General features: G+C 38.1%; 1 protein-coding gene across 1 annotated transcript in view; it reads right to left on the bottom strand.

Moving 5' to 3' along the window:
- LOC139941477 (heterogeneous nuclear ribonucleoprotein K-like) overlaps positions 1-13,788 on the bottom strand; it is a 95,016-nt gene that overhangs the window by 63,454 nt on the left and 17,774 nt on the right. The window contains exon 2 of the mRNA XM_071937998.1: positions 13,480-13,518. The gene's annotated coding sequence lies outside the window, so the exon portion shown is untranslated. The remainder of the gene's footprint in view (positions 1-13,479; positions 13,519-13,788) is intronic.

The following is a 13,788-nucleotide window of genomic DNA, read 5'->3' as shown; positions in this document are numbered from 1 at the left end:
GGGGGGGGGTTGGGGGGGATTTTCATTCTCTACACAAACCCAATCACATTAGCATTTTCAATTCTAAATGCAGAACTTTGGTTAAAGGAACACGTTGCCTTGGATCGGTCGAGTTGGTCTATTAAAAGCGTTTGAAACCGTTTGTTATGAAATGCATATGGTTAGAAAGATGTTTTAAAAGTAGAATATAATGATCCACACAAGTACCACTCGAAACTGCACAGTTTTCCTTTTACGTCGCGAACTATCACGGTCGGCCATTTATGGGAGTCAAAATTTTGACTCCCATAAATGGCCGACCGTGTTAGTCGACAGGGTAAAAAGAAAACCACGCAATTTCGAGGCATATATGTGTAGATCATTGTATTCTACTTTTACAATATCTTTCTAACCATATAAATTTTACAACAAACGGTTACAGAATGATTTTCAAAGACCAACTCGACCGATCCAAGGCAACATGTTCCTTTAAATAATGAAGTGATGAAAGCAGGGAACTTGCCAACATTCCTGAAAATTACGTAAATATAGAGCATCTGAATTGCTCACTGAAAAATTATTCTTTTTTGTATTTTTAAGTAAAATTTATGATGAAGCACCTCAAGTGTAAATTCTAAACAAAGTGTCCAAATGACAAACGTGAAATCCTGGATGGAAGGATGATTATTTTTTCTTTCTTTTTCAAGCTGTCGTTCATCATTGGAACACACACAAAAATTCTGATCTAACGATACATGTATTCTCAGAAAACCAAATTGTTGTTGAACAAAAATTAAAACATGCAATGCAATGCAGCAAGCCAAGAAATAAAGTCATTATGAAGGCTATAATAACATCATGAGATTTGAACACTGCAAAAAAATGGATTACAATACATAATGTGCACAAAGGTGTATATCCATTGTTCATATTATTGTACATGAATGAGTACTAAATTATTCATTTTTTATAACATGAATATAGTATTTAATAGATGTTAAATTTGCATCGGGGATAAAGAATATTAAAGAAAATTAATATGAATATAGTACATCTGTCAAATAAGACATTGCTCAGAAAATAACAGCATGACAATTGAACGCTGCAAAACAACCTCGGTAGTCTAGTTGGTAAGACACTGCTCTAGAATTGCAAGGGTCGTGGGTTCGAATCCCACCCGAGTAACATGCCTGTGATATTTTTTCACAGGACTCGGGAAAGTACTGAGTATACAGTGCTAACACACGTCGGTGTATGGGTAAAAACCAAAATTAATATTCTTTATCCCCGATGCAAATTTAACATCTATTATAAAATGGATTACAATACATAATCTGCACAAAAGTTATCCATTGTTCATATTGTACATGAATGAGTATTAAATTATTCTTTTTTTATAACATGAATATAGTACGTCTGTCAAATAAGACATTGCTCAGAAAATGACAATCATTATCACCCCCCCCCCAAAAAAAAACCCCTTTCATTCTTCACTGAATCATGGGATAGCTGGCTTGCCAAGAGTGCTTTCCAAATAAGCCCTGTCACAATGGGGTGCATTGAAGTATAGGATGCCCATAGCAACACCCTTAGCAACAGCCATAGCCCCCAATTTACACATGGCCTCACTGTTTTTAAAACTATTGCCTGTATGTAAGTGCTTTCCAAACAAGCCATGTCAGAATTAGCTGCTTTGGCTTGGCTGGCACAATGGAATTGTTGAAGCATATGAAGCCCATAGCAACACCCTTAGCAACAGCCATAGCCATCAAATTTACACATGTTCTTACTGTTCTTGTGCTTTCTGAATAGGCTATGTCAGAATAAGTGGCTGTGACTTGGTAAGTACATTGGCATGTGTTTCAGCATAGGAAACCCATAGCAACACCCTTAGCAACAGCCATAGCTGTCAATTTACACATGGCCTAACTGTTCTTGTGCTTTCTAAATTGGCTAGGTCAGAATAAGCGGCTGTGGCTTGGTAAGTACATTGGCATGTGTTGAAGCATAGGAAACCCATAGCAAAACCCTTTGCAACAGCCATAGCCGTCAATTTACACATAGCCTACCTGTCCTTGTGCTTTCTGAATTGGCTATGTCAGAATAAGCGGCTTTGGCTTGGTAAGTACATTGGCATGTGTTGAAGGATAGTATGCCCATAGCAACACCCTTCGCAACAGCCATAGCCCCCAATTTACACATGGCCTAACTGTTCTTGTGCTTTCTGAATTGGCTATGTAAGAATAAGCGGCTGTGGCTTGGTCAGCACATTGGCATGTGTTGGAAGCATAGGACATCCATAGCCCCAAATGTGCACACATCATGTTGAAACTATCAACACTGATGCTTTTATTAAAAACCTGCAATAATTGTGGGCATCAGCGACAATGCCCTGGACTGATGTGTGTGACAAGAACTTGAGTTGTTCATACTGTCAACACTTCTGTCATGTCCCCCGTGTCTAATCAATAGTCATCCATAGTGAGTTTTCCTGCTTGGAATAAGGTATCTGCTTATTTTGCCTTGCAGCCTCAGTTTGATGACAGTAACTTTGAATTTGGGGGGGGGGGGGGGGTGGAGGGTTGAAAAAACAAAAACAATGGCTGTCCTGAACATATAGTCAAAGGTACACAGTTCAAAGTTGTAAAAAATTCTCTGGAAAAAACAACAACTTCATTTGCACATTTGAACCGGAAGTACACACGTCAGGCGCTATATTTCTACATGAACTTTTAAAGGAAACCAATAAAATGGTTGGCTGGAAACAGGGCAAGATGAAGAGAGCTGATTGCTTGTGGGCAATCATAAATAAAAAATAAAAAATATGAGTTTAATTTGACGATATAAAACGCAAACTGGGTCAGGCTGAAACTAGCGTGTTCGAATGCTAATACTTGCGTATGATGGTTTTAGCGTTGATTGGCATTGAAGGGGGGGGGGGGGGGTAAGGAACACCCTTTTCTCTGATGGTGTATGAAGGTAGATGGTTCAGAGAGAGAGAAATACTCCTGTGGCAGCCTAGAGCAAAACAGATAATCAATACCTAGAACCTAGACTCGGTGCACTATGTCAATACTATGACAAGCACAGGCTGGCACATAGCCCCAGTTGGCACACACAACCCAGGCGGGGGGTTATGAGGGGGGGGGGGGGCACGACTTGTGGCTCAGTTTGGAGGCCAGCAACGGCCGCCTCATGCAGGCCGCAGCAGACATGTGGAATTATTATGAGCATGAGGACTGGCAGTATGAGCTGATGAAACGTGGGAACCCACTCCTCTGTGTCACTCTGGGTCGATAAGATAGATATTGAAGACTAACAATGTTATACCATGAAAATTGTGCAGTTTGTTAAAGACGTGTAGCGAGCCCTTCGCCTTCCCTTGTTTACTCGTCTAGACATAGATACATTAGAATTTTCCGTCGTACGGGAACTTAATTATTTCTTCATGGAATTTACAGTCATATGTGTATGCTGTTTGATATAACAGTGATGAATATTTCATGGCGTTGGAATGGGACTGCTACACTTCGTCTGAAGAATTATAGTTGCAATGTACTTATTACGCTGATCTGCACTTATTAAATTAGCTCTGGAATTGCACATGTAATAAAAGTGTTACTTATTGTCTGATCGATATTTATGTTACAAAAGGTACACTGTTGAATGTTATGCAAAAATGTCAAAAAAGACACAGCCTGAAAAATCATTCACTTTAAAGTACGTAAAATACAGCTTGACAGCTTTTGCATGGTGAAAGGAATGCACACTGTTTACTGAATGTGCTACAATGTCAACAACAAAAACACTGCCCAAAACTGCAATCATCAAATTAAGTACCTAAAATACAGCTTGACAACTTGCATGTTGAGTCTACCAGGGCCCATTTCTTAGCTGCTTAAGCACAGAAAGTAGCTAAGCACAATAACATTATGCTTGCCAGAGTAAGGTTACCAGCCAAACTACCATGTTGTGTCTACAATGTTTGACAAGAATACCAACTCATTTCGGCTAAGCGCACAATTGTTAAGCAAATTCTTCTGCGCTAACAGCGCTATGAAATTTGGCCCAGTACCTACATTGAAGCTAGCCTTAAATGACGCTGTATAAACCTACGCTAATTTACATTCCATGAAAACATTGAAGAGCGAGACTCAGTCATGTTTCTTTTGGAAATTGGTCTCAGGGTATACATTTAGATCAACTTGACTCATTTCATTTTGTACACACCCATACTTTAGTGCAGCTGGATTCATTGGGGAGGGGGAAACAGAGAGGGGGAAACTGGGTCAAGTATCACAAGTGCGAAGGACGAAGATTCTTCTGAAAGCAAAATTAGGGTACATTTACTAATAAGATTGATTTTGTCATACTGTGCATTATTGTTTTTACGAAGAAGTCCCCTATGTACGCATGCCTGATGTTTCACTGCAGGGCAGTTTAGAGTCAGTCTGACAACTTAATAATGTGATCATAAAAAACATAGCTGATTCGTAGAACACTGAGGCATCAGTGACTAGTTGCCATGGTCGCTGAAAATCCTCAGAGTTTGTAATTATCATCATACGATTGAATATAAACTAACCTTGAAGCATCAGAAGTGACTGTCTAGTAATGCCCCTTCATGATTGCCTTGGTGCCCCTTGAATGTTTCAGTAGAAATCTCAAATGCCCTAATTTTCAGGTGCCCATTAAGGAAAAACTCTCTGGCCCTTTCAAGAGACCCCTTGCATATGATGTCAAAAGCTCAGACAGTGCCCTCACCGAGGTGGGGGGGGGGGGGTCAGATCAAATTCACACAAAAACAAAAAGATATAAACCATTAAAAATGCTCCAGATTGCAGTCAGGCTTTAAAAACCAAGATAAAAACAAGGTAGAAAAACATTCCAAGGACCTTGTTTCAATTCAACGTGCCTAATAGCCAAACTTGGGTCCAGAATGAAAAAAGCCAGGGCAGAGCATTATGACAGACATTGCAGGCCTAATACTTCAGTGAAGAGCAAGGTAATTTTACTTAGTAAAAGGCACCTCTGCATACTTGCTAATGTTCAAACAAACATCTTCACACAGCTCCCATCTTTTTTTCTTCAAAGACACTCGAAGTGGAACTATGGACCCTCGTAAGTGACGTCATCGCCTACCTACATGTGCTGATGTACTATTTAAGAGTCATATTACGGAGACTGGCCGGTGTATGTGCCTCAATCAATGTGAGCATGATGGGAAGTATAGCTATCTATTGTGTAATACGACACAAAAATGGTGGACGCGGTACGTGTCGATACCTGTACGTGAATCATTTGCAACGGGGGTATTGCCCTATTTAATGATGCTCAGTTGAAACTGAATAATTCTCAACTTGTCAAATGGTACAACTTTTGTTTCTTCAGCAGACATACACAACCACCATATCTTTTAGATTCTGGAAAAAAATTTGACGCAAACAAACAATTTTAGAAATAGAACCACTGCTCAACAAATCCAAAACAAAGCCTTTTTTTATGGGACCTGTCACTTACATCACACAGCATCACACAAAGTATGCAGTATCTAACAAAACTGATAACCTGTTTATGCTTCAAAACTGAGATTTTTCTGAATTTTTTTTATAGAGCCACCAGGCAGGAAAATATTGCTTACTGCAATGTCAAATTGCAAGAGATGCAAATATTTACCAGGTACAAGTCACAAATAACAAACAGGATGTTCTCTTTTTTTTTTTTTTTTTTTACAAAACAAGGACCTCACAACTGTAATTTTGCTGTCTGTAATGAAAGACATGATCTAGAAATAAATAACTACACACTATGCATAGTGACTTAAAAATATTGTTAAAACTGGGAGCAGCATTTTTTCCTTAGTAACCCTCCGAAATCACATTTGTTTTTTTCTTTCCTAGAAACACCCCCCCCCCCTCCGACAGTACATCTTTACCCCAACCACGGTTAACCTACACATGTTTCTGTATGTTTAGAGTATTCGGAATGCACCAAAATCTGTTTATGCTACCATTTCAAAGTTGTCCCCCTCATGATATCATTTTACCAGTGAATTGATTAAAAAACAATCTCTCCCCCAGCCGCACTTGTTATTCTTATTGGCAGAGTTCACCCTGAATCTCCTTCCAAACCGTCCCGCTAAAGCTATAAATAAATCATCACGATCATTCATTGAAATGCAGGATTTCAACAAAGTCACCCACGAATGAAAGGATCTGCTTCATGTTTTTTGAAAGAGGGCACCGCTGCAATTTCTTCATGGTAAAGGGCACCTTCGGAGGAAATTGTACATAACTTCCGGAGCATTTCAAGGCAATGACCAGAAGGCATGGAGGCGATCCCCTTTGTTGCCTCCTTGAAGTATCAGGAAAGTGTACATATCCACACACCACCAGCCTCAGTGGTCATTGCATGTTGGTGGGTGACCTGCGCTGACATTAACCCGATACTGTCACAAGAAATTGTATACAACACTACAGACATTCAATGGGAGGCTTCCCTGTTAATCAAGACGGTTAAAGAAGATCAAATAAGATCAATACTCTAATCACTTCGGCTTGATGATATTTTTGAAGCAAGTATCTCAAGATACTGTAGTTTTGGTTGATGAGAGGAAGGTATTTTAATCCTTTTCTCGCCGTCATTTTTCTCCCGCAGTATTTAGCGTTTTAAAAAGATGCGGCAAACCATTCTTTGGCGATAGCACTGAAATGACTTCCCAACCACCCCAACGGATTTGCCAACCAACCACGACGGGGAAACTCAAGTAGTGTTTAGTTCATAAAAAATAAAAAAACTCGGCAGACACATGTCAAACACCTTTCTCGTGTACATTTATGTCCGTCTATAATAGCACCTTCAAGTGTCCCTCGGCAATTTGGCACTCGGTAAAATTCACTTTGAAAACCATCAAAGCTGTCTTTGGAAATTTACTACCGTTTCTGGCAGTATACGTGTCCCACCAACAACCATGACAACCCAGTGTACAGTTCAAAACGTCAAGTTATTCTTGCTTACTTCAACTGCCTAATAAGTTTCCCTCCAGTGTTCTTTGTGCGTTTGGTGGATTCAGTTTTGATAAGCATGCTTCGATGGCTTTCTTTCGGAGTTGAACAAGTTTAGGTTCTTGAGTTTGAAGGGAAATAACATCATTTGTAGTTGCTATAGTTTTTGAGAACAGGTGAATTTGTGGTGGTAGGATTTAATATCAAAATTCGCTCCACCGACCTGTTTACATTTGACAGTCCTGTGACCGCCGAGAAAACGAGAAAACAAGAGCAACTGGTGATTTTGCAAATTGTCAGACAGATCTTGTTGTATTAAACTCCCACGTTCAGCTATCGATAGGTGACCATCGCTTCAAAATGATACAATTGCAAAAACAACACCTGGCAGGACGATTTAAAAATAAAATCTATTTTCAGTCAAATAAGTTATTTTGGAGGTAGATTTTCTTTAACGTTGAACCGGAGGTCGTAGGTTCAAATCCAGCTGTTTTCAATTTTATTTGCTCAACCCGAAATTATTTTAAAATTTACCCAGTCCGTTTCCCTTGTAGTTCTTCATTTGACCCCCCCCCCAAAAAAAATGTATTCTGTGAATTTATCATTACAGAGAAGTTTGCCAAAAAACAAACGCATACTGTAAATCAGTGAACAATTACCTTTGTATTTTGATGCAAAATGTTGCAGAAAAATACATCAGTTACTTCTCAAAAAGTCACAATTTTGCAATAATTTGCATTCAGTGTCAACAAAACTTGTTCAGTCTTAAAGGAAAAGTGCTAGACAAAATCGCTTTACAAAATTGTTCCCAGTACATATGTGTACAAATACTTTGCAGGACTACATGAACATTGCAGTAGGCTGCCTTTAAGCATTTGAACCCACTCAAGCATCTTGCTCATTACATTGCTGATTGGCCGTCTCAATCCATGGATAGTGGCAGGTGCTGTAATTTGCATCCAGTGATGGGATTCACGCATCACTGCACACAAAGACTGTAGCCAATGTCAACTACACACGTCTCTGTTTATTTGTTTCTTCATTTCCAAACAATTCTTTCATTAGTATGCTTACAATACATTATGTACCTCAGTAGGCAAGGCACAACGCTATTCACAAGTAGCCGCAATTATTTTGATTCTGTAGATTTTCGAACAGTAAGATGACTTGTGTATTATACACACAGTGTATTGAACTCCAACGGCTCTTCATTTTCATTCATCTGAAAGTACCATCAAGCATCGAGTAGTGGAAAAAAAAAACGGAGGAAAAAACACTGACTTCACTGCAGCAGAGTTTAATTTTGAAAGTACATTTACCCACACAGTTGTTAACAATCTACACGATCAATGCACTTTAGTACAAGCAATTACCCTATTATTAAAATAATATATTTAAAAACAAGGCAATGGAATGTAGAAAAGCCATGGAGAAGAAAAAGGATGTTGTCGTTACACGAACTTTTACGTCTTGCGTGAATCAGGTAGGCTTGATAAAGGGGGGATTTTTTTTCTCAGAGAGTGGGCGAGGGATAGACATGGGAAGAAGTGGAATCTTATTAGATGTTAACAATGGTCTCTCTTGAGAGTCAACAATACACTCATTTGCAGCCAGACATCCACATGAATTCACCCATGGTATTTTCCAACCGGAAGAGTAAAACTTCAATGAATGACAGGTTTCTTTGCATGCTAAAACATGAGAAGAAAATATCCCAAGACAATTGATGACTTTTTTTGTTGGGATACAGTGAGTCTTTCAAATACCCCAGCAGTACATCTACTTTCATGATAACTGTGATAGTTAGGTAGTATCACTGAACATAGCACATGGTATACACTAAAACTTAAAGGAGACACAAAGTTAAGAATGAAGGCTAAATGAGACGAGTGTGCTGAAGCTAGCATATCAGGCTGATACATGCAAAGTGCTCTCCGAAACATAAAAACTGAGTCCATTGCACGAAAATAAAAAAATTCTTTAGATTTTAGATCAAATTTATATCTAGATAATCAAAAAATAAAGAAACCTTTTAGAATGACCCAGATTTCACAGCAGGGCCTTTAAACCCTAGTAAAATAACACTCCGAGGACCTCGTTTCAATTCACATGCTTAGGCTAACCTTCCCAAAATTTGCTTCAAGAAGCCCCCACCCACAGTTCTGAAAAATCCAATGGAGAACACTGATAATACAATAACAGAATTTACAAATGTCCATAAAATCCAGTTGGCAAAATTTCATAACCAATCATCACACCTACAAATAAAAGTGAACAAAATTTAATTACTCAAACAAACACTTTACACAAGCTTTTGTTGTGGTAGTTTTTGTAATGTGACGCAATTTACAGCATCTCTTTTGACCTACTAAAGGAAAGCTATGCCATGGATGAAAAATCAAGAGCCGAGGTGGAAAACAGAATGAATGAGTTGGACCACCTATAATGTAAATGTAATTTGCCGTTAAATCTTTTCCGCAGCCATGCCAGCCCCCATCGTGCATTATTTACTCCCAACTGCTTCAAGGGTCAAACTGTGAATGCATCTTGACAAAGATATTCATTATACATTTCATGTAAATCTCTGGAGGATAAAGAAACGAGTTGTTTGCCACTTTCTTTCATGTACATGTAATTGCAGAAAAAAAGAGGGGACATGTTCAAACACAATAAACTGAGTACAGAGTTTTTTTCTTCAGTTTTTCTTTAACGACGATGAAAAGAAATTGTCTGATGTCTGATAAGCTGAGAAGCTTCATGCTCATTGGTAGTTTAGTAAAGTCACAAATTTCATTACTTTAAAAAAATATGTATTTTTGAAGTTTAGGTCTAGGCCTTGCTAGGCCTATTCATTTGAATGAAAAAAAGAAAAAAAAAAAGTAAAACTCAATTTTAATTTAGGAAGTTTTTACAAACAAAAAAGAACCAGAATTTAATTGACAAAAAAAGCCCATCACAGTTTGAATTTGAAAAAGTACTATGTACAAGGCAAATTTGATGTAATTTTTGTCATGGGTAAGTATTCTTCAACAATCAACATGATTATATTTATCGGACTGAAAGTCAACAATTGAACAAAAACACAACACTGCTGGACTTGTTCGATCATGAGTTAACCGGCCAGGGTAGGGGTGGATTTCACAAAGAGAGAAATCTCAAGTTAGGACAAGTTAATCTTCCTAACTTATTTAGGACTAGCCATATGTTTTTTATATCTTCTAGGACTAAGCACTGTTTGTGAAATCGACCCTTAAAAGAATGGTCTCAAGCCTGCAGTCCAGTGTACAAATCCAGCCCTGCCTTGTTTCAAACACACCAGCTCACTAGCTCAGCAGTGAAAAATAAATAAAACCCTATAAATTTATACAAATAAAAAAAATATATATAAAAATCTTGTTGGAAAGTAATTTCTTCACAGGCAATCTGCACTGTTTGCATGCACAGTTTCAAGCGGCTTCTTCCTACTTCAAAGCTTCATTAATTTGCGAGCAATTAATCTAAAAACAGCGAATGGCAACCTCTTGAAGAAGGGGATAGCAAGGTCACGTCCATGGCATAACAGTGTGGTCCATTAGGCCTGCACACTTATCCCTCAATAATACATGACAGTAATGGACATACTACTAAAACATGTAAAACCAGGCCAAAGATCAGTGAGTCGATTGCCAAGGCTGTGTCCAAATGGGTGGCTACAGCTACTGTACGACTACGGCTAGATTTTCGTGTTATCATGCATTGAGGTAGCCTTCCTTAGCAACACCCATGGCAACAGTCGTAGTCGTAGCCTTAGCTGTAGCTGCCCAATTCGGAAATGGCCTGAAACACTTTATAGCAAAGAAGAGGTTTTTAGCCAAATTCTAGTTCTTGATGTTCCGATTTGCTAAGTACAGAAAACCTTGCTTAGTAGCAATGGACAACCAGCCAAAGTTCCATACACTTTACACCGTTGCGACTGGTGCTAAATACATTTGTTGCTCAGCAAAGAAATTTGCTGAGCAGTTTTTTTTTTTTCTGCTTAAAGGCTCAATGAAATTCACGTAGGGTCCAGGGGCCCCATTTCAAAGAGCAACAGAAAGCACAAAAATTAACTTCATGTAAATAAGCATGGAACAAAAGTTCACTAACAAAAATAAGGTTACCGACTAAAACAACATATACTGTGAGACTTGTAGCCCTGCTCATTCTTGCTTGGAAGAACAACTTTCTGTATTTATAAGCAGCTCGATGCAATTGGGCAGGGGTTACTACACTCCCTACAAGCTAAATTATCATCAGTAGAACAGCTTGCAAATGGGCAAATTAAAGATTATCTCTCAAATTAATAACTCATGATTCACTTCATGCATGGCAAATTTTGGTAGACAAAAAGAACCCCCCACTGCCAACTAGGAGATAATAATGATGCACTTAAACCAATGGAGACATTTGACCTTGATGGGAAATGATTGTCATTTCTTACTAATTACCTCATTAATGTGAGACAAAGCTATTTACACCCGATTCTTCCTTAAATTGGACGCACACAATTTTAACAAACCCCTGTCTAATTTCTTTTTTGGGGAACTTAAAGGAACACGTTGCCTTGGATCGGTCAAGTTGGTCTTTGAAAAGCGTTTGTTACTGTTTTTTATAAAATGCATATGGGTAGAAAGATGTTGTAAAAGTAGAAAACAATGATCCACACAAACATGCCTCGAAATTGCATGGTTTTCCTTTTACCTCGTCGACTAACACGTCGGCCATTTATGGGGGTCAAAATTTTGACTCCCATAAATGGCCGACCATGTTAGTTCGCACAGTAGAAGGAAAACCACGTAATTTCGAGGCAAACTTGTGTGGATCATTGAATTCTACTTTTAAAACATCTTTCCAACCATATGCATTTTATAAAAAACGGTTACAAACGCTTTTGTTTTGACCAACTCGTCCGATCCAAGGCAACGTGTTCCTTTAAGGTGTTTGTCTTTTTTTACCTGGGATAATATAAGGTGAATGTTTTATCGGAGCCATTCCATACAAATTAGCAAAAGTAGTCATTATTTTATTGGCCACTTAAAACCGGAGGATTGAGTATGATAGTGCTTTATATGATTACTAACCAAATCCATCTGGCTCCAAATTTCATGGCACTGCTTATCGTGAAATTTTTCGCTTACGTCGCCCTGCAAAATGTGTGATTCTACGGGCCATAAAAGCAGAAAATTGTGGTAAGCAGAACCACGAAACTGGCCCTGAACTCCTGAGAAGTATGCAGCATCCCAACCACTTGTTTTGCGGTTAAATTTTTAGATGTAAATCATATCAAATTCAGCCCTTAATAATGGTAAAACCATAATTGTGTAAAAAATGTTTATATGGTTTCTAATTTCACCCTTGATGACAGTTTTTTGCTGTGCAATATTGTATGTGCCTTGAATGTTTGTCGGCTACCTAAATGCTTCTCTTTTAGATTAATTCTCCGTTTGGTTCATACTGTTTTGTTGTTGTTGAAAATCTAAATGACGTTCCTTACTTTCTTATCGTAAACTGGTTTGTCATTCAGCCGGCAGGCTCAGCTGCAATGAGAGTTTGTTTAAATAAACCTTAACATAATAAAAGAATAAAACATTCTCGAAGTTTGATGAAAATGAAACTGTATTTATAACTCAATTTGCATGCTGTGTCCCACATCACTTCTCAAACGTATGCCTTTTTTTTAACAGTAATTATAATTCACGCTGTTCACCGTCAAAAGTTCACCGGACTTCACCGTGACAACAGACGCCTCATCAATCAAAGGTCATAACACACATCACATGACTAGCCCGATCTAAAACAAACAACAAGTGCTCCACTACGCCTAGGAGCATTTGATTAAGTGTATTGACACACAACACATCTCACGTCTTCAACACACTCAACACAATGTTTACGTCAATATTGGCATCTTGAAGCACACTTTTGTACACCCTGGGTTCAAAAAGGGTTTGTAACTGAAAACGGACTGTTCACATATAATCGACAGGGTAGGTTTGGAGAAAAAAAAGTGCACAGGAAGAAAAAAGGGCAATTTATGTTTTACAATTCTATGTATAATTAACACTTACACTTCCAATAACACTTTCTCCAGAAGACGATCAGAGCATACTGATCCAAACATCAAGTTGAAACCAACGGTTCTTTTCAGAACCACCCGAAACTCATTTAAAAAATAGTCATTACATGGTGTTACTCCAAGCCTTTCCATAATAATAACATTTATTTGCCAGGTTGTTGTTGTTTTTGTTCATGAAGGAAACACATTTTTTAGGAGTAATGTTTGAATTCTGGCTTTAAACTTTGTACAGTTCCATTTCGTTTCATAACTTGCCAACTGAATGTTCTGCAATGAATAAGGTTGTAGACAAAAAGGTTTGCCAATGTTGTTTTTTAATTAGTTTTTAATTAGGAAAAAACAAGGGCCACACCCAACCGATAGAAAAATGGATTCAATTCACTGTTATTCAATAAAACTCACCCCTTGCTCTTCCTAGTTCCTGTACGATTTATGTGTTGCCTGGAAATAAAAAATAAAAGAAAAAAATATATTAAATGAATGGTAGATTAAATCACAAAGGGGTTAAAAATAAAAGTTGCATTTACAGCAATCTGACAGGGACGGGAGGGTTTGAAGGAGGAAAGGAAATAAAATGCTATTAATTTAAGTGCTGTCATCAAATAATGTCCTCATCAATTGATGTTCAGATGGCTTGATGTTCTCTCATCATTTCAATTTGCATCAATCTCCTGTGGCATCATGACAGGGCATTATTCCCCCATCTTGCCT

This window comes from Asterias amurensis, chromosome 9 (genome assembly GCF_032118995.1).
Source record: "Asterias amurensis chromosome 9, ASM3211899v1".
NCBI classification, from domain to species: domain Eukaryota; kingdom Metazoa; phylum Echinodermata; class Asteroidea; order Forcipulatida; family Asteriidae; genus Asterias; species Asterias amurensis.
The sequence above is the reverse complement of the archived record's forward strand: the minus strand, read 5'-3'. Positions and strand labels throughout refer to the sequence as shown.